At 37.9% G+C, this 27750-nt stretch overlaps 1 long non-coding RNA gene across 1 annotated transcript; it reads right to left on the minus strand.

Moving 5' to 3' along the window:
• Positions 1-22678: 22678 nt before the first annotated feature.
• Positions 22679-25671, minus strand: LOC141729892 (uncharacterized). The gene is made up of 2 exons (XR_012581454.1): positions 25463-25671; positions 22679-23961 (listed from the first exon to the last, which is right to left on the minus strand). It is a non-coding gene; the product is annotated as an uncharacterized LOC141729892 (long non-coding RNA).
• Positions 25672-27750: the final 2079 nt, after the last annotated feature.

The following is a 27750-nucleotide window of genomic DNA, read 5'->3' on the forward strand; positions in this document are numbered from 1 at the left end:
TCAGTGAAATTGCTTCTAGCCTGCAGGGTGCTGTCCAACTAGAGAGATCAATATTCTGCATGAGTATGTATTGATAGAGGATTTAAGAGGAATAGGTTTTTTCTAAAACTGCAGAATCAGGGAAATGACATTATTGTGAAAGCTGAATTATTCTCAGCTATAGCTGCAATATAGAGTACTTTTTCTGTCAATGTCTCATTTGAAAACAATTACTTGAAAATTACATTCATCCTTTTAATTTACTTAGTTAAATTATGCACTCTAGTCTCAGCCTATAGACTGATAACAAATTGTTCAGTACTGTCTCAAGTTCTGAGTATTCTGAATTCATGTGAAACATAATTGGTCCTAATTCTTAGATTTAGTGATATGAGACATTCATTCATTTATTTAAAAAAAATAATGTCTATTCTTGGAAAGTGATGTTTTCAAAGAAAAGGAGTATGAGAAATTTTTTTGCAGTGACTTTTCCACAGGTAAAGACATATTAGTTATGAGTTGAGTGGTTTTTAGATTCAGGCAAGGCTCAGCTGATTTTTGAGTTATTCTGTTTATCTTGTCTTCGTGCTGTTTGGAAAAAGTAACTTTGAAAAGGTGCTAGGTAACTATTTTAGGTGGAAATATTGTACTGGGATGACTATTGCTCTTAACTGTTTGTGTTTTTTGCCTCTGATGTTTCATCCCAAAATCTCAATATGGAAGTAATTGAAACTGTAATATTTTTCAGATGCGCAGAAGAAATTCAGGTGCATCTGAAAAATTTTATTATTGTTGCCAAGTATCAATTTGGAATAATGGCTTTTTGTTTCCTCGAGAGAGGAGCAATCTTGAATTCCTGTGTTCATTAAGAGTCATGCATGTGGAATCTTCCATTTTTTCCTCTTTTTTTCCTTTATTCTCATCTCCTAGTGAATAATTATTTCCCTGTGTTTCCTCCTCCATCCTGCAATATTGACTCATGGCACCCTGTGAAAATTGATACAACACAGAAAATGCAATTTTTATGTCCTTTCCTCATTTAGCATGGAATTTAGCATGTTTCCCCAGGTTTTCTTAATATCTTGATAATTCAAATTTCAAAGTGGCCATCCACCGAGTCTCTGAACAGATTGACATTTGCATGTTAAATAGTTGAAACCAGGTTTTATAACTAAATGCTGAATACTTTTTAAAATTAATTTAAAACGTGAGGTTATTTTTTATTCCTAACCCTGCAAAAGGATGTGATCAGGCTCTGAAACTTGTGAAGCTGCTGAGGGGAATTGTTACCAAACTGCTGTAGAAACTTCATACAATGAGGTGCAAGTTTTCCTCTATCATCTAAAAATGCTTGTTTTCTAGCTACAAACTTATTGCTTTAACTACTGAAACTTTTACACCTGTCCACTCCTCTGTGCTTTAAGGAATGAAGGAAAGTGCAGAAAACAGAGAATGAAGAATGCAGGAACAAGCAGTATTAAGTGAATTCCAGTTCTATGTCAATTTATATAACTAGTTACCTTTTTGATAAGCATAATATAAAGGTAAAATTCAATGCCTGTACTCTGAGATTCTTAGAGACACACAATCCACTTCCAGGTGTATAATCTCTTGTCATGTTTAACCAGCATTAAAGAATATAAGAAATTTAAGGTATTAAGAAATACCTTAACCAGGTAAAGACTTCACACGCCCTGTGCCCCAGCCTGGCTGCTTTTCCAAACTCTGGAAGCCTTTTCCTCATTATGAGTAGCTTACACAAAGCAGTAAATGCTGATTTGCTATGAATATGCAAATTGTAAGTGACAGTAACAGCACAGACTAAGGATCATCTTGGACTGGTAGATCTTGCAGATGTCCTAGATTTGCCAGGTGATTAAAAATAGTCCCTAACAACAGAAGCTAATTATTGATTGGCACATGTTGCTATCCTTACTCCATAAAGAATTCCTTTGAAAGACAAGACTCTAAGATATCTCACTGCAAATCTCACAAGATCATTCCTAAAATATAAGGGCCTATGTAAGTCTTCTGACTGTAGAGATAATTGGAGGTAGGAAAGACTTACTGTCTGCAGGCTAAAAATATTTTTTTCATAGTATAGACCTGACCTTACACAGAGATTTACCAAATTTAGCAGCATTAATTGTCAATGATCACATGGTTCTCACTTATTGCCCTGTCTTTGCCTAGATAGTGTTTCTTATTATCTAAATGCTTTGTCACTGACAGGTTTTTGATTTTTTTTTTATTTTACAACATATGAAATATCTGATAGGTTGTGGGGTTTTTTTGTTTGTTTTTTTTTTTTTTTTTTTTTGGTTTGGGTTTTTTTGGATTTTTTTTTCCCTTCAGTTAGTTAGAATCAAGTTGCATAAATTAAAGAATTAATAACATTACTGACAGTATGTCTGGGGCTGTGCCTGTATCTGTGAGTTATAAGGCATTAAATCCTATTTAGCATCTTAAGGTTTTCCATTTATGTATTTTTACAGACTAACCATCAAGTAAAGGGACATGACTAGATCTTATGTAACATAATAAAACCATCTGGTGTACATGCTCAGCCTTTTTAAAGAAAATAAAGGTTTTTAAAAGGGGTTTTTTTTTAATTAAAGGATATAGTTGTACTAGTAACTTTCTTTGATATATCCTCAAAACATTTCAGAAATGTTCACTGCCATAATATCCTGAATTTGTGTGTTATGCAATCCCACTTTCATGTCATAAAAAAGAGGCTTCTTGGTAAATCCTCCAAATGATATTAGTGCAGAGTGTTTTGCCAACTAAATTCTGTAAACATTAAAAGATCTCAAATCCATGACAACCAACCAAGACAGGGAAAATATTTTCAAATAACAAGATTCCTATAAACTGAAAAGCTATATTAAGTTTCTCAACCTAGGCATCCCTTACTAGTCATAGAATCAATATTAGAGATAGCTTAAAAACATTCCATCAAACATTTTATGCAGTTCAAAAATTTAGATAAGGTTGTTTCATGCTGTTTTCAAAAATATTTTCCTCTTATTTTAGATATATGCATATTCTGAATATGTAAACATTCTCTCATTTTAGCATTTATAATGAAATTTTTCATTTTAAACTTTTATTTCTGCCCCAAGTTTAAAAATTTGGCATCCTTCAAAGAGAATTTATTTTTTTTAGTGAATCATTCTAAATATATATAAGGAGAAAAAGAATATTAGTAGAAACACTACTTCTGCAATGCATGTTGCAGGCACAAAACACACCTATTATATAGTCCATTTTAGACTAGAGTGTTTTTTCTTATTTCTTCGTTCATCTGACTTCACAGAAGGTTGATCTTTATTATCATGTTGTGTATTATTGTTATCTTATTTCTACAGTTTTGTATAATTAATTAAAATATAATAATAGACTAGACCTATAGAAAATTATTTATATTATTAGAAAAAAAATATAAATAGAAATATCTAAGTAATAAAAATATCTGAAATCATTGTTCTGGGCTGTTCCCTACAAAGTGGAGTGTTTTGGATGTTACTATGGGGATCAAATATAAGAAACCCTGCTTCTATCAAAACTTAGAAATATTACTATATACTGTAATGAATAATGAAGTACCTGAAATTAAAGAACAGTCTAATACTTGTGACAAAAAACTACTTTACTAATTTCAGAATATACAATGTGGCTTTTTCAATATCTTCTACTTTGGACACCTGCTACAATTCTATAAACTGTTTAGAAAGCCAGATGGATTTTCTTTTTGTATTATAATCTATTTTTTTGTTTTCTTAAGGAAAAAAGTTTCAAAATATTTTGTCTTCTACAATAATTCAGATAAATTACTTCTGTAATGCTTCTGCTCTTGTAGTTGGTTGTTCAACAAATCAGCTTAACTTTAAATTATTTCATTGCATTTCATGACCAAGTCCCTAAATTTTTTTAAATGAATTAACTAAACTTATCAAGATTAGTCCTGTTGTTATTCACATTTTTCTATGGAAAAATAAATTATGTATTTGATTTAAATACACAGGTTACCAAAACAAGTCAAACTACTACCAACAAAGAATTGCTATATCTGAGAGTCCAAGTTCTTTAATTGTAAAGACTGGCAAAATCTCAGTGGTTTATTTGGGCTTTTGATGTTCCTAAAAGATTCCATTTACTACTTTTTGTATAAAATTCATATTGCAGGTATCATTTCTTTCCCCCATTTTTTTAAATTTATTTGGTTGCTTAGGGAACTCTTCTGGTTCTTTATGTGCTGTATTCATGCTGCTGTTTTACAACTGATGTAAGACAATTAAATTTCATTGGTAGGGAATGTCAGTTCTAGATCAGTCTGAAGATGTGGAAACTTAAGTGTTGTGCGTGGGTATCTGCAAGCTCCTGTGCACATATTTATTTAAATTCAGGTATCTACATCTCACTTGCTAAACTGAACTCAAATGATCACTGTCATATGAGATCTTCCATCATTTCTATGCATAGAGGTAAACCAAGATATTTCAAATGGGATTAAGCTCCTGTGGCTATGGAACCGAATCCTTCCTCTCTGCTTAATGACACTCCAAATTTCCCTTACTGACTTCTTTGACTGCCACTGTAACCAACCTCTGTCCCCACAAACATGGAAATAAAGGCTCAAAATATTGATTGAATCTTACCTTTTCCTATCAGTAGGGTGAAAATGCTGTGTTCTTCTGCTCCATTGGTCTCCAGCACTGCTTTCCAAGGTGGCATTTTATTTAACCCTTTGGTTGCAGCTCTTTGGAACTGCAGGTTGCAGACCTGAACTAACAAATGCAATGAATCAATTTCTTTATTTTTGTACTTTGGACAATATGGAAGAGACTCTGTGCTTGTGAGAATTACCATCCTAGAATTGCTTTGATCTACCAAATATCTAGAAAGTACATCTCATATGCAGGAAGTTGACGGTCAAATCACTTTATTTACTTTTCCTAAAAACAGAACACTGCTCATTTAATTGTCCAAGAACTTAACATGGGAAAAATAATAAAATCTCCCCTAAAAATAATAACAGGAGTGATAAAAATAGTGATATTTATTACCAAAAATGTCAAAGTCATTTTTTTCCCTTTTTCCACAAGGAAATGTTCTCATCAAAAGTTGAAACAGCTACATCCTTGTAGAATTTAACCTTATGTCAACTGAAATAGTATGGTCATTTTCTCCCAGTGCATGAAATACATTTCAAATCTGTTTGGAAATCAGTGGTTTTTTGAGGAATACCTTTACATTATTAGAGAAAAGGATGCACTAAAAACCAGAATATAAAAATTGATCTGATCCATTTAATCTGACTTTTATACCTGTCTGATTGCACATTTTGACAACACATTGCTTTTTTCTACTCCCATTTAAGATTTCTTCTAGTAGAGTTGAATTCCAATTATAAAGGATAAGGACCCTCAGGATGTTAGTGAATTGGACCCTGTGTATCTCTGCAAGAAAATGAAAAGAAATGGCTGCACAGGAAATTTCTTCATCTGTACATTAAAAGAAAAATAGAGGACAGCACAGTGGTAGCCTTTAGCAGAAATAAGTGATTTCTTAAGAATTACGTTTACTGCATATACAAAACTTTCCCTTGTCTGCTTGTGCTCTCAGCCAGAGTGGATCATAATAGTTTTCTTTCCAGAGGAATACTGAAACCTAAATTGAGAATGCTGTGGCAAATATAACATCTATCAATGGATCACTGTTTTACAAGCTAAACAGAATATTGTTCCACAGTTACTTTCTCTTGGCAGTACTTTTAACACACCCACACCTACACCCACCCCATAACAAAAAGCCTGAACTGACCAAACAAAACAACCAAAAATACCAGCTCCTGTAGACTCATGAATAAAAAGAACCATTGGTATGTTGTAAGCACCAGCTGATAATCAGATTCAAATACCGTCAATAATTCAAGATCAGAGGGGTGCCACTCCCCAGTAATATCACAAACAGGTCCATGACAGAATTATTTGAGTCTCGTCCTCAGAAATTCCTCTACAAGTTTTAATGAATGGTAGAAGCCCTTGACTAGCTTTTTGAGATTGTTTACTTATAAGTAAACAACTAGCTGTGCTTTGCATATTTCTCTTCTGAAGGACTATTTTGCCCACCTCAATCCTTATCAATCAAAGTTGTCCACTGAGAAAAATGTAGCTCTGGAAGAGGATTTTAGGAATGTCATTTCTAAACACAATCTCACAACCTCAAAATACCCTAACTTGCCTTTTTTTTTTTTTTTTTTTAATTCATTAGAGACAGGAAAATTCTATTAGGCTGCAAAAATTATTCCAATAATCAGTTACCATATAAATTAAATTGGCATTAATTTGCAGGTGTCGAACTCCAAACTTACTTAATGAAATGTTATAAATTATACATGCACAGCAGTGTCAAACTATACATATATCAGTTACGCATGAAATACTTGGTATGTTTTATATCTACAGCCCACATTATCTTTTTTATATTCATAAACATTACCATTGTCACCTGAAAATTAAACAATTCTACTCAGTACATACTGGTTTTATATAGTGTTTAAATAATTTCCTAATCTTCTCTTGTCAAATTAAATGGATTGATTGTTCTTCACAACATCAAAATTCTTTTTGTGATTCCATGTTGAATCCCTTTCTAATAATTTAGGTATTTCAGCAGTTCTTTTTCTTTCAGTGAAAATGAATACTGCATTACACTAATATGAAAAGTGGAGTGCAACTAAAGGTCAATTGCTGAAAATTAGGCAGTGTTACCAACATCATCTATAGAGGTAATACAAAATCCATCTTTCTGTCAGGTTTTTTTTTTTCATTAAATTTTTGTTTAGCCTTTTTGACCACAACACTGAAGCAGGGTCTTATCCCTAGTAAATTAATCATCGTGATCACCAAGTCTTTCAGGGCAAAATAATAAGTTAGGAATGCAGGCCCCATATATTATATGTGTTTTTCTTTTTAGGATATATTTGAACTTTCAAAAAAAGAGAGGTTCCTTGGTATAATTCAATTGGTGAAGAATTCCAGTAATTCAGGTAAAATTATTTTTCCCCCAGGTCATTGTTAACAAGTTTTAGGATTAAAAAGTGGATTTTTTCAATGGAAGTTTGTGAAAACAGACCTGCCTGAAGATAATTCCCCATTAAGAGTACAGCATGGATTTTGATTTTCTATTAATTACTTTAGCAAAGAAATTGATTTGGAAATAGGAATCAGTAATAATCATAATGACAACATAACTGATAAGTATTGCCTCTTTCATTACATTATATTGACATGTCACATTTCATATCATGAAATTCCTTAGTTTTGCATGTAACAGAGTCTCTGTGGAGTTTTCTGAAGCACCTTTTAAGTAGTTACAGAGATGATATTTCTGCAAGTATTGTCACTATGGGAACATAACCACACCTTTATGTTTCAGAAAGCCCTGATACATCTAACTTTCCCTTCTGGAAAGTTAAATTAAAAACACAATAATATTTATTGTTTGTTGCTTCTGTCAAAGAGGGGGGATACTCTGAAAAGCTAACAAAACCATTTACTGAAGCAATTTATTCATAACCTGAAAGCACAGCAGGCTCAAAATTTATATCACTCACAGCAGTCAAAATTTTCATGTTGCTTCCTAAGGCAGCATATATGTACTTGTACTGAAGTAGCTTGTGGAAAAGATCTGTAAATCTCACAGTAAAAATGAACAGTAAGTTAGGGGTAGTCAGAAATTCCACAAACAGTGGAAAAATTGCTTATTTTCACAGAAACTTGTCTTAGTGATTAGCAGAAAACATAAATCAAGTTGTATTTCACAAAGCAAAATTAAATAAACAAAGTATCAAAAGTTCTTTAAAAAAAAAAAAAAAAAAAAACAAAAAACTTCCCCCAAAACAATAGAAACATGAAAACCCAGCTGAACAAAAAAATAACCAAAATCAAAGGCAGACCTATGGATACACATTGTAGCTAGGATGTGACCCAGAATAAAGTTACAATTTTGCTGCAGTAAAACTGGAGCAATGGTAAATCAGGTAATGAGAAGAAATTTGCACCAAACAAAGCAAAAATCATCAGCCAACATAAAAAGTCCAAAAAAAAACTCTTAGTGTAATCAGAACTGAAACATAGCAGTTTAATGAAGCACATTTCCTTCTCAGAACATCAGATGAACTTTTACTTGGTGGCATTATGTGAGTGAAAAAGTCTTTTGATTAAAAAAGTCAGTTCATGGAAAAGTAGCAAATATAGTATTTATGAGAAGGAGAGTAAGAATTATTTACTAGATTTATCCAAACAATTGATATCATCCAATGCTAATTTTAAAGAAAACAACAATTAAAGACATAGGAACAAATTTAAATGTTTTTTCAAACATTGTTTCTACTAGTATAATCAGAGAGCTTTCTATAGTCAAGAGAACTGTGATTTATCTAATCTAACCAGATTTTAGTAAAACATTTAGTTTAGCTCCACATAGGAAATTATTAATGATGACGAAGAAGATGGACAAAAGAACCGTAAATTGAGCAAATGAATAAATGAGAGACAAGAAAAGTCTTCTAAAAGAGGACTGTCAGACTTGATAGAATTTGTTTATAAAGTTCCTTAAGAATTTGTCTTTGATCATTTTAAGGTGACTGATATTAGCATCTAGCTCAAAGATATATTCTAATTATATGGTGATGTGAGATGCTATTAATGCAGAAGATTAAAATAGCAAGGGGAAAAGATTTGGATGACCTTGAAAGGCTGAGCAATAATTTGACATTAAAAAGTTTATGTTCAAGTTAAAATAAAGGTTTGTTTTCTAGGTTTTCTCTGCCTACTATAGATATTATTCATCCCACCAATTTTGTGTTGATTGAGTCCCCCAAGTGTAGTATGAATTATGAATAAAAAGTGTTGATAAAAATGCCATTTAAAGTTGTTTGTGAAAATGGAAGCCCACTGCAGGAAAAGTGACTGAAGAACTTGTTAAATGAGGAAACACCTTTGGAAGAATAAAAGTTTTGTATCCCCTATCAAAAACTAATTTAAAAAATCCCAAGGAAAAACCTTTTTAAAGCACAGAACAAGATTTAAATGAAATTTTTTAAAAGTTACATAGAATCATAAAACCAGAACTTTCTGTGAAGAAATCAAATGGTTTAATACCATTGTAGGTTGACTTCTAGGAAAAAAAGAGAAAATAAGGGTACTGTTGAGGCAGTATTTTCTCTCTTTCTGGAGGTCATACATAAAATAATGTGTTGATGAATGATTTCAGTAGCACAGGAAATCCCTGCCAGTATTTTGTTTCTAAAATATTTTTTAATATGAAATAGAATACTTACACAGAGCTAAGAATTGACTCAGAGCTGTGACATATCAGTCATGTAATTTGATGAAAAAGTGTAGAAATTTGAAAACTTCTGTTTTCAATGAATCAGTATTGATTTACATTTTCTTTTTTTACTTGTTTTGAATCCTTTATTCTTTGAGTCCTCATGAAATGTTCCAAGGTATTCCTGGGATCAAAGCTGGTTTATGGACAATTAATTATGTAGCTCATCCTGCTTGTCTTTTTGAAGTATTGACCCATTAGATTTCTTCCAGTCCTCTGGAGCTTCCCTAGTTTTCCAAGACTTATTGAAAAATCAATGTCAATTGTCTAGGGAGCTCTCCAGCCAGCTCTTAAAATTATTGAATGCCAGACAAATTTTAAACTACCTAGGTTTAGTAGTTGCTGCTTAACAACCTCCAGAGTTATTGTGGGAGTGGGAGATATTTCATCATCATCATCACCTGATGTGAATCTACCACTTTGATTTTTTCGAACTACAAGGAGAGTCATGAATATATTTTTGCTTCTCATGCATGACTAAGGCCATAGTTATGTGGTTTTCTTATATGAATAGATAAATACAAGCTCCAAGATTGCTTTAACATTTGCTCTTTTATTATGGAGAACTCTCAGTTTCTTATTCATAATTGTTATCAAATTCAATTTTATCTGAATCTTAGTAATTGAAGTAGTTATTTGTGTATACATTTTTATTAAATTACTGATTTATTTAGACTATTAAGCAAAAGATACCAAACCACAGAAAGTCACAGAGCAGCTTGTCTCAACAGCAGAGTTGTCTTTCCTTAGAATATTGTGGAAAAAGCTTTATCTTGCATTTGGTGTTGTTATGTGTTCAGGGTATAATATCTTCACAACCTCAATCTGATGAAAATATTCCTTGTGCTTCCCTGAAGTATTTCTTTAGATACAGCATTTCTCAGTTCTGTTTCCTGTACTTTAGGGAAGTTTTCTTTTCTTTCTCTCCAACAAATGCCCTATGCTTCCCCTTTTCAGGAGCTCGTGCAGGCTTTTTCATTCTTTAGGGTAATTGTAATAATGCCAACTGCTTTACTGAGACACCCGCTACATTGGAATTATTATTAATATTTAGAAGTATCTTACTCATGGACTCCTAAGGGATTGTCCCAGTATTCTTCTTTTCACAGACACTATATGAAAGATTAATCTGAACAAGTATTCATTATTAATGTGCATTTAGAAGCTGATTCACTGCATGCTAAAGCAAACATTTGAAATAGGTCAGATGAGTCATGCTTGGAGAATGTCCATTTCTTTTTACTGCCTCTGAGTGTAAATTCAAATGGACACATATGTAGCTAAAACAGGTGAAACTTACCTTATTTTCTGATCACTTTGCACACTGACAGTGCTGCCACTGTATAGCTTTTCAAGAATGATTTTAAGGTCTGTGATAAGGTAGGCATATTCAAGTCAAAATTCTCTCATCATCATTTATTTTCAATTGTCAGTATGTCTTGTGCCTTGTTAATAGTTAGAGTCTTGACTATCTGTGGTGGTTTGACCAGGAAGGAGTGGGAATTCTGGGAAGCTGTGGTCAAACCAATGAAGGTTTTGGGTTTGAGACTGGCACCCGGTGTAGCCAGTGGGGTTTGGACACACCTCCGAGAATACACAGGGGTTAAAAGCAGGGCACTGCCCTTGGCACTCCCTCTTTTTGGACATCGCGGCGAGGAGGTCAGATCTCTCCCCCCGCCCAGCCCGCTGCTGCTGGGCGGGGGGAGGGGCGGCCATGCGGTAGGCCCGGGGCCTGGACAGAGGTGGGGGTTGAGGGGCTTTCAAGGATGGAAGGGTGGAGGAGCCCCAAGAGACATCGAGACATCGGGCAGCCAGCCCCCCCCCCTCCCCCCCCAGGAGAGCAGCCAGCCAGGAGGAGAAGGGGGGAGGAAGACTGCCCGGCCGGAGCGGCAGCGTGGCAGCGTGTGGGCAGCGTGCGTGGGAGTCGCTCCGGGACCGACAGAGACTGAAAACTTTTAACCCTTTCTTGCATGATTGGGGCCTTGCAAAAATGCTAATCCTCCTCGAAGCTGAATAAGAAGGGAGATCCTGGCCCGAAGAATGTGGAGATGATTGGATGGGGAGAGATGATTTGGAGTGGCCTTTTGGCTGGACTTTTTCTTGTAGCCATGGACTCAGTTGTTCCTGTGACACAGACTGCATTTAGGGGGAGGCAGTGCCTCAAAACCAGGAGGGTTCATTCGTGAGGACCCCCCGGCCCCAGGGGGTTGGAAAAATATGGGGGGGACAGATGTCCCAAAAGCAGAGACTGTGCCTTTTTGGAGTGAGACAAGGCATCCTTGAAAGACAACCCTAAAAGCAGCTCTGGCCATGTCTCAGTGGTGAGAGCACTGGGCATGGAAGGAACATGTCACAAGCGGCAAAAGGACTTTTTTTTCCGGGCGGTGCCGAAGTGACAAGGAAGCATCCGAGGTTTCAGTGTGTTTCCAGGAGAAGCCTATGGAACAAGAAGGACTCCTTTCCTCTTCATGAACTGCAGTTTGAGTATACTAAAGTGTCGTGCCGGGCTGGGCAGTTGGTGTTTTTGAGAGAATGTATTGGATTGAGAAAGTCAGGGAGTGGGGAGGAGGAAAGTGGTTTTGTAAGGTTTTCAATTCTTTTCTTCTTTTTTCCTTATGGTCTTTCCCTATTTTCCTGTAGTTTAAGTAATAAAGTGTCCTTTATGTTTAAGTTGGAGCCTGTTTTGCTTATTCCTGGTCACATCTCACAGCAGACACCAGGGTGAGGCATTTTCATGGGGGGCACTGGCTCTGTGCCAGGCTCAAACCATGACACTATCACAAATGCCTTATTAAAAGTTCTTCCAATACTGTGTCTGAAGCATTTTATACAAGCCACATAGTCCTCTTGATTTGTTGGCATATCAAAAAACTAACATATTTCATACCTTAAACATTTTGGGTTTAGCTTCCCTAGTGCTTTCTGAGATGAGGCTGTAATTCTTATTAAACAAATTCTTCCAGGGAAGTTCTTCAGAGAAAATTCATGAAGTTGTCTCTGCTGACATATGCAATGATATTTAGATTAATTTCTGAATTTCCACTGACCAGTACATTGGAAAACTGTAGCTGATACTTTATGATAATAAAACCAAGTGCCCTTTAGCAGTACTTGCATCTCCAGAACCTTGTGAATTAATTTTTCAAAGAATCTGCTTCCACTAGAACCCTCTTAACTCCTTAGAGATTTCATCTTTTGGTTTTAGATTATTGTAATTCTGATCAGCCAATAGCCAGGCAAAACATTCTCACTTTTTCCTTCTTGTATTATTTGAACCTTTACTTTTTCTTTCTTCATCTGAATCTTCTTACTGTTTAAACTTGCCTTCAGACCATCTCCTTCTGGATGGCTTTCAAGTACTGTGAAGATGTGGCAGCAGCCTCATGAGCAGCCACAAGGTGAAAGTACCAAACCATGCAATTGTGCAGACACTGACACTCAATTAATAGAAGCCATCTCTCAAAACAAATATATTATCTCTCAGCTCATTACCTTATTCCAAGGACCTGGAGAGAAAGAGATATCTTCAGAGAGTCATTTCACTTCCCAGGGAACTATTTTGAAAGAGATTAATTACTGCTCTGAAGAGTATAGCTCATTCTGCTTAACTTTAGGAATGTCAGACAAAACCATCTACATGTAAATTAATTGCCTGCAACTACTTTCACAGTCAGAGGAGAAACAACTATTACATGTTTCTGTTGACTATTTCAGATCATAGAATCATAAAATCATTTAGGTTGGAAAAGACTTTTAAAATCATAGAATTCAAATCTAAAGCTGTTAAGTCCACCAGTAACAAATGTCCCAGAAAACAAAACAACAAAAGTGCCAGATCTACATGACTTTTAAATGCCTCCAGGGATGGTGACTCAGCCACTTCCTTGGACAGTCGGTTCCAACGCTTGACAACTCTATCTGTGAAGAATTTTTTCCTAACATACAACCTGAATCTCACTTGGTACAAGTTGGGGCTGTTTCCCCTCATCCTATAAATTGCTCCTTGTGAGAAGAGACTGACACCCACCTCACTCCAGCTCCTTTCATGTGGTTGCAGAGAGCCATAAGGCTCTGGAGAGCCTTGTTCTCTCCAGAATAAATAGCCTATGAGTTCACTTAACTGCTCCTCATAGGACTTGTTCTCTAGATCCTTCTCTGGCTGATATTTATTTTAAGATGAAAAGACATTGTAAAGGACTATTTTGTTTTAGGATACTGTTATAAATTACACTAAGCAGCAATTTGAGCTATGATAATGATGAACTTGTTGCAGATGTTGGTCAAAGAAATCCTATCCAAGGAGATTCTTTCTGTCTTGAAGAACCAGGTGGCTAGTTTGAGCTTGAAACGCAGTACTTCAGATGTTTCATTAAATTGGGATGAACTCCACTGGGTGTGAATATGTGCTTTTTGTACTGCTACTGATGGGGAAGACACAGATCCCACATTCTCCTGGCTAATATCTGTGTAAACACTACGGTAGAAATGTAGTTTAAATAATTCCTGTCTGGCATTGACATTCGGTTTACATTTTACCTCTGATCCTATTTGCCTCCACTTCTATAAAGCTGTTCCTTTTGGTATATCAGCACAGGGTTTTCTTATTCTGTTTGTATATAAAAACGCAGTCCAGTATTCAGTCACATATACCTCCTAATAGAGATAACAGCCAATTTTCATTTGCCAGGGTTATGACCTATAAGAAATTCTTTTGAGTTTAATAAATCAGGAAATTTTAGCATACTTTATGCCAGGTCCATTCGAGCACTGGATGTGTGCACTATGTTGCACACATTCAAAACTGTAAAGTGCACAACATAGGGGCCTTGATAATGGAGTTTCCTGAGGGTATTTTTTTCAGCTTGCTTGTTTGTAGGGATTTGTTTGGTTTTCGTTGGGGTTTTAGTTTGGTTCGTTGTTTTTTGGGGAGTGAGAGTGGGGTGGTGTATTTTCCTTTTCAAGCCAATTAAGAAAAAAGATAATTTTTTTTTAATTTCCGAAAACCCTGAGGACCTAAAAGTTTTATGAAGTTGTTTAAAACATATATTTACAAATCAAAATAACTGGAAAAAATGCTTCTCCTAAGTAAATAAGATAAGACAATGAGCTACTTACCGTTACTGAAATTTATCAGAGGATAAAATGCAAAGTTCAGAATATTTCTGATTTCAGGAATATCAAGACTAAGAAAAGAACTTTGAATTGATCATTAATTTAGATTTATAGTTTTTTTTGTCCATGAATAGCCCATGTTCTCTCATTATTCATTAGTCTCTATTTTATTTTTTCCCCCTACAATATGAGAAACTTGTTTCAATAGTAAGATCATATTTGGCCTGGATTCTCCAATTAAATTATAGCTATTGCTGTCTGGCTTAAATTATTTTGGCCATTTTTAATCAGGATGGAAAGAGTTTCTCCTTAAATTTTCAAAGGAATTTAATCATTGCTTTTTACTCTTTGCTCCGCATATTGCAGATTATTAGAATCAAGTTTTTGCCTACTACATACCACTCTATTGCAATGTGAGATTTTATGCTTTTCCCAGCAGTATCTTAAGGTCTGATGTAAGCTTTAAAAGCAAAAATACCATAATCCAGTACATATAAAAATTCATTACATTGAACTATTCATTCAGTTATAACTTTCATAATTATTTCAGTGCAACAGACAACACAGTATTCATTAATATAAATGACATAAGTTCTTTAGGGTTCTTTAATGTTCTCTACTATTAATGTCCTTGACAGAGTATCTGTAAACTATTTTATAATTTCTGAAAACATCAGTAACCATTTTTGATATTCAGATTAGAATAATAGATTAACATTTCATAATATTGAAATGTTGTGGTTTTCTTTGTCTCACTAGGCAATCATATTTAAATTATCAAAACTCATTGAGTTACTGAAGCAAAATCATTAAACAATAATAACATCTTCGATGACTAGAAAGAAAGAGGATCTTTTGTTTTATTCTTGCTAATATTATCTCTTAATTATAATCCCAGCCTCTGTCCTGGGAAACTAGAAAACAGATGTTATAGAAAAATTATGTAGGAAAATCTTCTAAACACATACTTGTCAGATATATAATTTGTTTTACATAAGAATTTTAAAACATCCATCAATATAACTATCACTATTTCATTGGAATCATCAATAAATTTCAATTACAATAATTTTTATCTTTAAAACATTAAGTTCATTATATCTTTAAAACCATTATATAAAATTCTTTTATTGCAGAAAAAATTACGTTAATCTCTTAACAAACTTTTATAAACTCTTTAACTTAAATGTTTCCATCCCATAAATGATCACATTTCAAGGCTTTATATTGCAAATTAGAGAATTAATAAAATAAGAGAATTAATAAAATGTGAAAATGTTTTCAACTTATAAACTATAGCACCATATTTTCTATGCCAAACAAAAAAGTTCATAAATAAGAATGTGCAAGAATCTCTCTCATTTCTACCTACATAAGTGTTGAAGATATTTGGTAAATAGCAAAATTATGATTTGACAGGTGTTTATAAGAAAGAATAAAATAAAAAAATAAAAAAAAAATTATTTTTTACAAGAGCCATTGATGTTTTTCTGATTAAATACTGTCTACTTCCAAAGATAGATCATAAAAATTATTTTCAAAGGATTTATCTTGCACCTGTCAATCAGGTTCTAACAAGAAATGATATGATGAATTAGCCTATATATTCCTTTGTACAGATGTGGAAATTCATTTCTGTACATTTGTATTCTGAGGAAACAACATGACTCTGATGCACTGTGATAGCCACCAGTCCAAAAAACCCATAATTTTTAGACAGTCTTCTGGTTTTCTTCCTGCAGGTAAGTGTTCTGTTGTACATCCTCAGATACAAAATTTAACAGATATTTTTGTCTGAATAAACCCAAATTTAAAATCTTACTCTTGGTTTTACTCGAAGAACTATAATTTATTTTATTACAACATCATTCTTTAAAACATCTTCACTGTTCATAATATTATTGCTATGAATGTGTTTCATCCTAAGTGAAAACCTCCTCTAAGTGAACACAAATATAAACAGGATGTCTAAACACAATAGACACCACATTATTTTAAAGTTTTTGTAACAGTTGCCAGTAATGATTATGTTAGGAGCAATGCCAGCACAGCTTCTAAATGAAACATACCTTTTATTAGAAGTGGTCCTTGCCTTGTAGAGAAATTTTTTTTTTTTTTTTTTTTTTTTTTTGTTTCTTCTAGTAAAATTTCTTGGAGTCCTTTCCTCTTGCTCTTGCATTCAAATCAATATAAGATTTATTTTTTTCTCATATAATTCTTAAGTAAAAAGAGTTCAAAAGGCAAAAAAATCAAATTTAGCAGAGATTTAAATCACAGATAAGTTGATGTAAGGTAAGAAAATTTGAGATTACTGGAAAAAATAGGCCATGCTATTCCTTAAGAGGTAATCTTTATGTGATCTCAGTGTTCAGGATATTGGTAGCCATCCTCTCAACAGAAACTGTTTTATGGTTTTAATCTCTTTTTGCTTTTTCTCCTCAGAAAGAAATGACTCTTCTGTTTTGTCCTGTTGCTTCAAAGGAATTTTCTAAATTTGCCAAATTATGCCTCTCTATAGAAAATAAATTGTTCTTATCAAGATGGTCATGGCTTTAATGCATCCACTGTGTCCAAACAGACTGATTATGCTGCTAATTGTAAAGATCACACTGAATTTTGTTTTAAAATGAGACATTCAAAACCAATAATTCTTAATTTAACATAAACATTACAAGTACGTGAAAATAATGCTTATTAATTTCAATTCTCTTGTTTATGAGCCCCATTTTTTAGAACTGCTAAATCAGCATCAAATATTTAAAATGTTTCATGATGTCTTGCATTCCATTCTGCTCTTGTGTGGGGTTTTGGGGTTTTCATTTTGTTTCTTTTTCTCCTTTGCAAAAGGGGCAGAATTGCTGCTATTTTCAGACCTTTTCAATCAGTTTAGGAACCTAACACTATTTTGTGATTTTAAGATACTGGTAGCATTACTGTGCATCATATCATCACCTGTGATATATTCACTGTGATCACTCTTTCAGTTAAAACATTATGAATTATTCCATTTTGTAGTCACTACTCACATCCCTCCAACTGTGCTTTGTTGAGTATTGCTTTGATTCCTTTTAACAGTATTAGTCTTATACTGTAGATTGTCTGTATATCACTTTTTGGATCCCTATTTTCATTAGGTAGGAAATGTCACATTTTTTTTAATTTCATAAAATTAAAAAAAAAAATTCCCTAATTATTCTAGCGAAATATTTTTGTCATGTTTTCTTCATATCTCAACTACTGCTCCCTTGCTGGCATGGTATATAGAGCTCTATCCAGAGTGAAAGTTTCTCATATTCAATTCAAACCTGGTTTATTTGGTCTTCATGATCTAAAACTGTGTACACAACTGATGCAGGCATTAAACTCTGAGCAAACAGAAAGAGATTAACCATTCACTAATGTCAAACAGTAGGGTAAATCATAATCACAGATTATTCACAAGTACCAAAACAAACAGGTCTGTCACCTCTGATCTCATGAGCTCAGCCAGGCAATCAGGGCGATCAGCAAGAGAAAGAATGATCTGTGACACTCAAGAACTGAAGTGCTTCAGCGATGATATTTAATGCAATCAATTCAACATCAGTTTTGCCCATTCATGATGCTTTATTTTCTATGTTTACTAGTTTTATCCGGACATCTTTAAACAATAACTTGAATTGGCTAAAAAAAAGGAAATGTGATTTCAGCCTTTTTTTGGGGGGGGAGGTGGGTTTCAGACACAGTGGTGGTTTGGTTTTTTTGGACTTTCTCCTTCTCAAATAAATTGGGAGTATAAATGTGTCACTTATTTAAAATATCAAAGCTCCAGTCCTATATATTCTATACACATTTTCTGGATCATTAGGCTCTTTGTTTGTTTCTCTCTGCCTCTAGTCTGCTCCAGCTTCTAGCCTCAAAACAGTAAAAACTTAATAAAATCCAATTAAGAAAAAGCTAAAAACCTAAGTTTTATCAAAGTATAGACATTTCAGGAAATACATTTTTTTTCTGCAATGGACTGAGATTTTCTTTTTTTTAAAGTAGCTTACTTGTAAAAATTCTAAAAAAAAGCTGATAATACCACCTATGATTAATTTACTTTAGAGAAGACATTTATTAGACTATGATTTGGCAGTGGAGAAAAAATTATAGGTAGTCTACTGAGAAGTAGAAAGACTCATTGCTATTACTAACTACGTAGGCTCAAGACAGTGCAAAATTTTGAAAAAATATTGACCCTCTCTTTTCAGTTGTCTAGGTAAATTCTATAGTCTTAATTCCCCCCTGCCTCGCCTTTCTCTATTTCTTGAAAAAAGTGTGTGTGATTAAAATGAAAATTTTAAAAAATAGGTTTGTATACAACTATTTTGTTTGGGACATTTGCAATTTTATTCCTCAAATGACAATTACATTAAAAAAAAAAGCCTTAGGAAACCAACACCTGTCGCAGACATCTTTTCATTAAAAATCCTTTCTTAGGATTTTTCTTCCTGAGAAGTTGAGAGGCTTCAGGAACAAAATGTAAACAATGGTTATCTGCTGCTGTGGAATGCATCAGGTGCATCTGTGATTGGCCCAACTTCAATGTTTACAATTAATGGCCAACCACAACCCAGTTAGCTTGGACTCTCTGTCCAAGACACAAACCTTTATTATTCATTCCTTTCTATTCTTAGCTGAGCTAGCCTTCTGAGATGAAACATTTCCTTCTATTCTTTTTAGTGTAGTTATAATGTAATATATATAATAATAAATCAAGCCTTCTGAACATGGAGTCAACATTTTTGTCTCTTCCCTCACCTGAAAACCCCTGTGAACACTGTCAGACCAACACCTGAAAAAAGGTCTCACTCTCTTTCTTCAAGTATGATTGTGCAAGCAGAAAACCACCAAGTTTGTCAATGACACAACACTGAGAGGAGTGGCTGATAGACCAGAAGGCTGCTCAGCCATTCAGCAAGACCCAGAGTGGCTGGACAGTTGGGCAGAGAGGAATTTCAACAAAGGCAAGTGCAGATTCCTGCACCTACAACAAAATACCTGGGAGTCCTGGCAGACAACAAGGAGCCAGGAGTGTGCCTTTGTGGCCAAAAAAGTCAGCAGCATCCTTGGGTGCATTAGGAAGAGCAATGCCAGCAGGTGATTGTCTACTTGTCCGGTTTCAGCTGTTTGGAGGGCCTGGAAAGGCCCGGAGTGGCCTTGGGGCAGCCCGCGTATCAAAGGACGAGAAGAGGCTTCAGTTCTTCTTTCGGTCTCGGTGTTTATTAATTGTTTATCTAAAAGATTTTCTTTCAGCCCGACAGAGCTCTGCTCAGCAGTCAGCCATGGGCACACTGTCCTGCCCTCCGGACAGTCACCTATCTTTATACCCATTGTTACGTGTACAATATTTATCATTTTTCCCCAATACCTTTTATTCCTATTGTCCGGTGCACTTTCAGTAATGACCAATCCCAAAGTGCCACCATCACCACAGAAGATGGAGGAGAAGAAGAAGAAGAAGAAGAAGGACAGGACACGCCCCAATTCCTCCATCTTACTTCTCTAAACCCCCCTGTACAGAAATCCTAAACCCTGTGTTTCACTCTCTAATTAACCAATCCCTTCACCATTCACCCCGGTGAAACCCTCCTATCCTCATACAGGTGTCGTCTCCTGTGTAGGATCAAAGTCCAGCCACCAGACACTTCTGGCAACATTCCAGGACTCCCGAGCCCCCCAAGGGTGGTCTCGGTGGCTCAGCACCTCAGGACTGAGGTGCTGAGATCCCACATCTACTCAGCCCTGGTGTGGCTGTATGTGAAGCATTGTGTCAGCTTCTGCGCTCCCCTGTAACGGCTGGAGTGGGTCCAAAGGGCTACAGAGATTCTCAAGGGACTGGAGCATCTCTCTTATGAGCAGTGGTTGAGGAAGGTGGAGCGTGTTAGTCCTGAGAAGGCTGAGCAGGGATCTTATCGCTGCATTCAAGTATCACAAGGACAGGCGTAATGAAAATGGGGCCAGATTCTTTACAGTGATACCCGGTGTCGGGGCAAGAGGAAATGGTCACAAACTGCAAAACACAGAAAATTCCATCTAAATGACGAAAAGATGCTTTGCAATGAAGTTGAGAGACAACTAAAACAGACTGCCCAGAGAGGTTGTGGAGTTGTCTTCTAGAAGGAAGCATGGAATGGTTGTAAGTTATGGTGCTTGTCCTTCCAAGTGATTGCTATATGTACTGAGGCTCTGTTTTTTTCAAGTCAGAGAACATCTGCTCTGCTGATAGGAAGTAAATACTGAATTTTTCCTTTTGCTTGATTTGTACACACAGTCTTTCTTTCATTATTAGATTGTTATTTCCTCTATCCCTGTTCTTCTTTGCTTTCCATTTTTCTCCGCATTCCATGGGATCCATGGTGTGAGTGGGAGACAGTTTGGGTGTTTGACTGCTGACTAAGGTCACCGCAGTGTCTACTAAGTCTCTGTTACTGCAGATAATGTAAGATGGATACATGTAGAAAGAAACCAGCCTCTACACTAAGGTTGTTGTGCAAATAAAATTTCCCAACCGACTTCGTACATACAGATCATGTTCAACAAAAATAAACATCAACATTAATAAATTGTATCCTGCAGTATATCACTTTGTGATGGTTGTCATGTTCTCATCTAAAAGTGCAAAACCCACAAGACAGTGTTTATAACTCCCTATGAGAAAAAAATAAGCAGTAGATGCAAAGTTTAATAATACAGGGATTATATTCTTTTATGAGGTCATATTTACAAATTCATTATATGATCTTGGTCAATCAAGCTGTTGGTGTTTACTCAGGTAAAAGACATTTTTCTCATCTATCTAATGAAGATTACAATGGACCTCATGAGTCCACCAGGTTACAGAAGTTCAAAGTAATTATTAATATTTTACCAAATCAATTCCCCAAATTGGGATTCCCAGGGAATTAATTTAGTCCTATAGCCTGAATTAACCAATGCACTTAAGCACTTGTTTAATATTAAGTGATTTGAATTATATTAGATGTTTGAGTATTCTGACTGATTAAAATACGACTAAGTATACATTTAAAGAGTTTGGTAACCTGACATGTCTCCAAGAGCATGTTGTTTTTGCTGCTCCCTCCTGATATATGCATTAGAAGTATAGGTTGATCTTTCAGTCTCTTTTGATAAAGTTTTAAGACAGAATTTGTGTTAATGAATCCTAAATAATTATCAGTAATATTGTTCCACTCTTCTTACAGAAAAACATCATCCTTAAAAAAGATAATTCAGAATTTCTCTGAGAAACACACACATGCAAACCACACTCTAAGGAATAAACAATAATTAACAAGGATATGTCTTTTTTTTGGAAGATAACACCCAGTGTCTTTAGTGTGGGATTTTATCTTTTTTTGGTAAAAATATATATTCCACTGTACCTGGAACTTCATAACACTTTAGAATTGCTGAATAAATTCTGTTAATTAGACTTTAGTTGTTACTATCTACGCATAGACATATCCATTACAAACAATTCCTTTTAAACATGCCTTCTTGCAATTTTCCCTCCTCTTGTTAGCTTCACAGCTTCTGTATTTATGGTAGGTTTCTATGTGTATCTTTTCCTTTAATTTCTGTCCTCCTTTTTTACTGTTCCATGGTTCAAGAAAAATATGCTTAATGTTATGTTGTCCTGATGCATTTTCTCACATATCACACCATTTTACTCACTGGACCGGTATATTTTGTGGTTTTTAGTGGTATTTACAGAGTTTTTGTCATTCTACTTATGTACACAAAGTCTTTCTCTCTGATTTAATTGTTGGTTGCTTAAGGTTTTAGCTTATTTTAGAAAAGTGAAAGAAAAAACTAAACAAGCAAACAAAGTCAAAACTGAAACCAAAAAATTCTGTTTTCACTGATATGTGATGCAGATTATAATTTCTAAAGTGAAATAAACATTATGAAAGATAAACTGAGCTGGATGTAAAACATTTTCAAGGTGCGGGGGTGAAAGTCTTGCACATCTGATTTGTTTGTAATATTTGCAAACAGATATGAATCATAACCAGAAATTAAATAATTTATATAAAATAAAAGCTAAAACAAAACCCCTGTGTCATGGTTTTGGCCTGGCACAGAGCCAGTGCCCCCATGAGAATACCCTCTCCCTGGTGTCTGCTGTGAGATGTGACCAGGAATAAGCAAAGCAGGCTCCAGCTTAGAAATAAAGAAAACTTTATTAACTAAACTACGAGAAAAGAAGGGAAAAAACTATAAGGGAAAAATTTAAAACCCTACAAAAAGCACTTTCCTCCTCCTCCCCACTGAAATTTCCCAATGCAATACATTCCCCCAAATCACCAACTCTCAGTCCGGCACCACTCTTTAGAATACTCAAACTTCAGTCCATGAAGAGGAGAGGAGTCCTTCTTGTTCCATAGGCTTCCCCTGGAAACACGTTGGAACCTCGTGTGCTTCCCTGTCACTTCGGCACCGCCCGGAAAAGTCCTTTTGCCGCTTGTGACATCTTCCTTCCATGCCCAGTGCTCTCACCACCGTGCATGGCCAGAGCTGCTTTTAGGGTTGTCTTTTAAGGATGCCTTGTCTCACTCCAAAAAGGCACAGTCTCTGCTTTGGGACATCTGTCCCCCCCATATTTTTCCAACCCCCTGGGGCCGGGGGGTCCTCACGATGAACCCTCCTGGTTCTGAGGCACTGCCTCCCCCTAAGTGCAGTCTCTGTGTCACAGGAACAACTGAGTCCATGGCCACAAGAAAAGTCCAGCCAAAAGGCCACTCCAAATCATCTCTCCCCATTCAATCATCTCCACGTTCTTCGGGCCAGGTCCTTGTCTCATCTCATCTCTTATCTCCCTTCTTATTCAGCTTCGAGGAGGATTAGCATTTTTGCAAGGCCCCAATCATGAAAGAAAGGGTTAAAAGTTTTCAGTCTCTGTCTATCTCAGAATGCTGGTACTCCCACAGGTGCTGCTGCTCCGCCGGCCAGGCTGCACTCTTCCCTCCCCTTTCTCCTCCCGGGCTGGCTGCTATCACATTCAGACGCCGGCTCTCCTCTCTCTCCCTCCTGGGGGGGGGAATGGCTGCCCGATGTCTCTTGGGGCTCCGCCACCCTTCCATCCTTGAGAGCTTTCTCACCCCCATCTCTGTCCAGGCCCCGGGCCTACCGCATGGCTACCCCTCCCCCGCCCAGCAGCAAGGCTGGACAGGGGAGGGTGATCTGACCTCTTCACAGCGACGTCCCAAGAGAGAGTGCCAAGGGCAGTGCCCTGCTTTTTAACCCCTGTGTATTCTCGGAGGTGTGTCCAAACCCCACTGGCTACACCAGGTGCCAGTCTCAAACCCAAAACCTTCATTGGTTTGACCACAGCTTCCCAGAATTCCCACTTCTTCCTGGTCAAACCACCACAACGTCCCCCAAAAGGAGCCTTTGTGTGGGCAGGCAGAGGCAGGTAGTTGTGTCCCTCAGTGGCAGCCATTAAAACTTCAAGAAAATTTGGAGTTTAAATTTAACTTTGAGTTCTTGAGAAGTTTTTTCAAGACACTTTTAAGGACTGAGTGTGATGTAAACAACAGCAAAGCCCTGAGAGGGTCATTAAAGTTTTCCTAGTCCAGCTATGGAGAAAGATTTCAAAGAGCAGTAATAAAATATACATTCCTATTTTAAAGGGTGTCTTTTGTTAAATTTCTCCTTAGAGCAGAGGTGATTGCAGCATTCTGTCATTGATATTGACCCAGGGTCTCTCCTCAGCAGCTCTGGCCTGCTCACAGAAGCTGTGCCTGGAGCTCTGACCCAGTGTGGACAGCCTTGCTCCACATTGCCCAGCCCCATCCTGTCTGTCCTCACTGCCCTGGGCCCTGCTGTGCTTGCAGAGCTGGCTGCACTCAGCCTGAGAGGGGTTTTCCCTTTTTGTACCTTTTGCAGCAATCTCAAACTGCTGAGTTTCCCCACTGCAAACAGACACACTGCTCAGGTGTGTGCCAGCCCCAGGGGCCACCAAAGGCACTGCAGAGCTGCCCTGGGCCAGCTGTGAGGGTGGATCATCAGCCCAAGCTGCACTGGGCCCCTGCAAGGGGCTGTGGCCATGGGCACTGCACTGACCCCACTGCTGGGTTTGGCTGCCACGGCCACAGAGAGAAATTAAACTGTGCTTGGAAACACTGGGGAGGAGTGGGACATACTGGGAGGACTGGGGAACATACAGTGTTCCCCAAACACTGGGGACACTGGGAACGCTGTGGGAGACACTGGGACATACTGGGAGTGACACTGGGGAGGACTGGGACATACTGGAGACACTGAGGCCATTGCGGAGAAAACTGGGGACACTGGGGCATCCTGTGAATGACACTGGAGGGAACTGGAAGGGACTGGGAATAAACTCAGGGTTATTGGGAGGGACGGGGCTGTACTGGGAAGGACTGGAGGGGCACTGGGGTTGAACTGGGTTCTACTTGGGATGAACTGAGCTATACTGGCATTGCACTGGTCTGTACTGGGGATGAACTGGGCTCTATTGGGGGGGACTGGAGAAGTTGAATGGGCTGTTCCCGCCTGTGCCACATCCCATTTGAAGAGGCTCCCGCCCGTCATCACTCGAAGCCAATCAGCGCCAGAGATCGGAGACTCGGGGACGGTGCCTATCTCAGCCACAACTCCCGTCATGCCCCGCGGCCCAATTGAGCCCCATTGGAGCCGGGACTACAACGCCCGTCATGCTCCGCGCTCCACAGAACCACCGGGATCGGCCCCCCATTTGTCCCTTAAGTGTCCCCCAGACCCTCCAGGATCCCTCACTGCCCCCTTAGCGCCCATTCGGGACCTCCTAAAAGCGTCCCCGGATCCCCTGAGTGCTCCCGACCCCACAGATGCCCGGTACAGCCACTTCTGGGAATTCATCTACTCTCCTCCCCCGCGGCCCCAGAGCCCCTCAGAACACAGTCCTGCGCCTAAAACTCCTGCCGTGCCCCGCACCCTAAAGAACCTTGTTAGAGGTCCTCGAACTCCCCGCAAGTTCTCTCGAACCGCTTACGTTCCCCCGAGGATCTCAAGTCGCGGCTCGGACGCAGGAGTCTCCCCCCAGAGCCTTCCCGGACTCCCAAACAAAGCGTTCGAGCCACTTCCGCGACTGCGGCTCCCATCATGCTCTGCGGCGCATGTCCAGTGCTGTTCCAGCCGGGACTTCATCTCCCGTCATGCCCTGCGCCCCACTGAGAGCCATTGCAGCTGCGTCTCGGACTCCCGTGATGTTCCGCGGCCATGTTAAACTGCATTAGACCCGCGTCTACAACTCCCAGCACACCCCACGCCCCATTGAAGCTTGTCAGGGCCCCCTAAGGGCCCGCCCGGATACCGAAGGGCCCCAAATTCCCCTCCCTGACCTCCAAGGAACCCCCTGGACCCCCAAGTGCTGCCCCGGACCACAAACTGTCCCTTGGAATCCCTGAGTGCCCCTCCAAGTGCCCACTCGGCTCCCTCAAGTGTCCTCCAGACCCTCAAGTTTTCTCTGAATTCCCTCTCCAGACCCCAAACTGCCCCAAATGTGCCCCAGAAATGTCACCAGAGACCCCGAAGTGGCCTTTTTTACATTTTCTGTGAAAATGATAAAAAAGGATTACAAAAGGATTTAAAATGGGGCTAATTAGCATTAAGGAGAAATCAAGAGCCACACTGGACAGTGAATTAATGAAGGGAATCATGTTACTTAGAACCAATGACCAATAAATTTTTTGCTTTCTAAAATGGTATGGGTTTTTTAATATAAACATTCAAATTTGGTAATACAAATATAGAATAATAATACTACAAGTAAGAACAATAATTCAGTTAATTTTTTTTTAAGGGGAGATGAATAATTGTTTTTATGTTTTGCGACGTCAGTCTGTAAGAGATGATCCAAAGATCCCTCATCTGCCTCACAGCCGCCGTCAAGGACAGAGATTGAAGCCCTCCCCAAGGACTGAGACTGAGACCCTTCAAATTCTAACCCAGGGGTGCTGGCCTGACTGGAGCGGGATGTCTGCCATGGGAAGCGGGAGGTTTCCCATAGGAACCAGTCCTGAAACAACGGGCCCCGCTCACTGCTGGCACCGGTTTGTGCTGTTCAGACCTGGACTGTCTGTGCCTGTCCCCAATGGATTTATTCTCCACTGTTTCCTCCATGTGCCGTCCTGCTCCCTCCCAGCGGTAGATTATAAAAGAGCCCTGAGTTAACCAAAGGCTTTGAGACTCTCCCCGACGTGACCAGACAGAACCATTGGCTGGACCACGAGGATTTCATCTCCCTGTTGGTAGCTATTCCCCTCACCCAACCCTCCTTTCTCTCTCTCTCTCTATCCTTTATCTCCTTTCTAATCCTTCTGTTGCATCTGCTGTGGGCACACAATAAAAGGTGCATTTGTTTTGATTAATACTGAAAGTCCCCTGCTATGTGTCTTTAGGTATTGGAAAATAATGAAAAATAAACTACACATAGTTCATAGTATAAAATGTAGGCACCAGCCCAGGGCAGGGAGTCTGCCTCTGTCTGACCTCTGGCAGGCCAGAGAAAAAAATTTTATAAATAAGAAACAATAAAGAACCTTGGAAACCAGAGCCGAAGAATTCAGACTCCTTCAAAACACCAGGCTGGGAAAAAGGGATTCTCAGGGTCATCCCTGACCACAGGGAACCGGAGATTGGCCTTCTGGGCTACCTGGGTCAACATTAGAGTAAATCTGGAAGTTTTCCTCTAGCCCATTAAGCCATGGTGCTGGGGTCTCGTCTTTTTCCTGGTTGCTGTCAAAGCCTAAGCTGGTATTACTCCCTCTAGGCACTGATTCTTTTATCCCTCTGGTCATCATGGACTGTAATCTTCATATTCCTTCTCCCCTCCTCTTGATTAGGGTCCCAGTCAGGCTCCACTGAAGGCATTTTTTGGTCACCTGGGGGCCAGGGTTGGTTTTCTCGCTCCCAAATGTTCATTCCTGCAGTTCTTATTAATCGAGTCTCTCCTAGGGAAAATAGGATGTTAAAGATGAAGTTCAATTCTCCCCATGGATAAATATTAGGGCTAAAAGTGGATCAATTTGATTTGCAATTCCGACTGGCTCTTCCACTAAATTTCACAATTCTTTTTTAAAGTTTAAAACTTCGGATGCAGTCAAAGGAGCATTTACAAATCCAGTCTCACTGACCACCCCGCCCATGGGAACTTCTCTGAGGGGGAACAATTTTTCCACTTCAGCCACTTTCAATAGGTTGTAACAACATCAGCTGTGGAGGCTGACTGGG

This window comes from Zonotrichia albicollis, chromosome 8 (genome assembly GCF_047830755.1).
Source record: "Zonotrichia albicollis isolate bZonAlb1 chromosome 8, bZonAlb1.hap1, whole genome shotgun sequence".
NCBI classification, from domain to species: domain Eukaryota; kingdom Metazoa; phylum Chordata; class Aves; order Passeriformes; family Passerellidae; genus Zonotrichia; species Zonotrichia albicollis.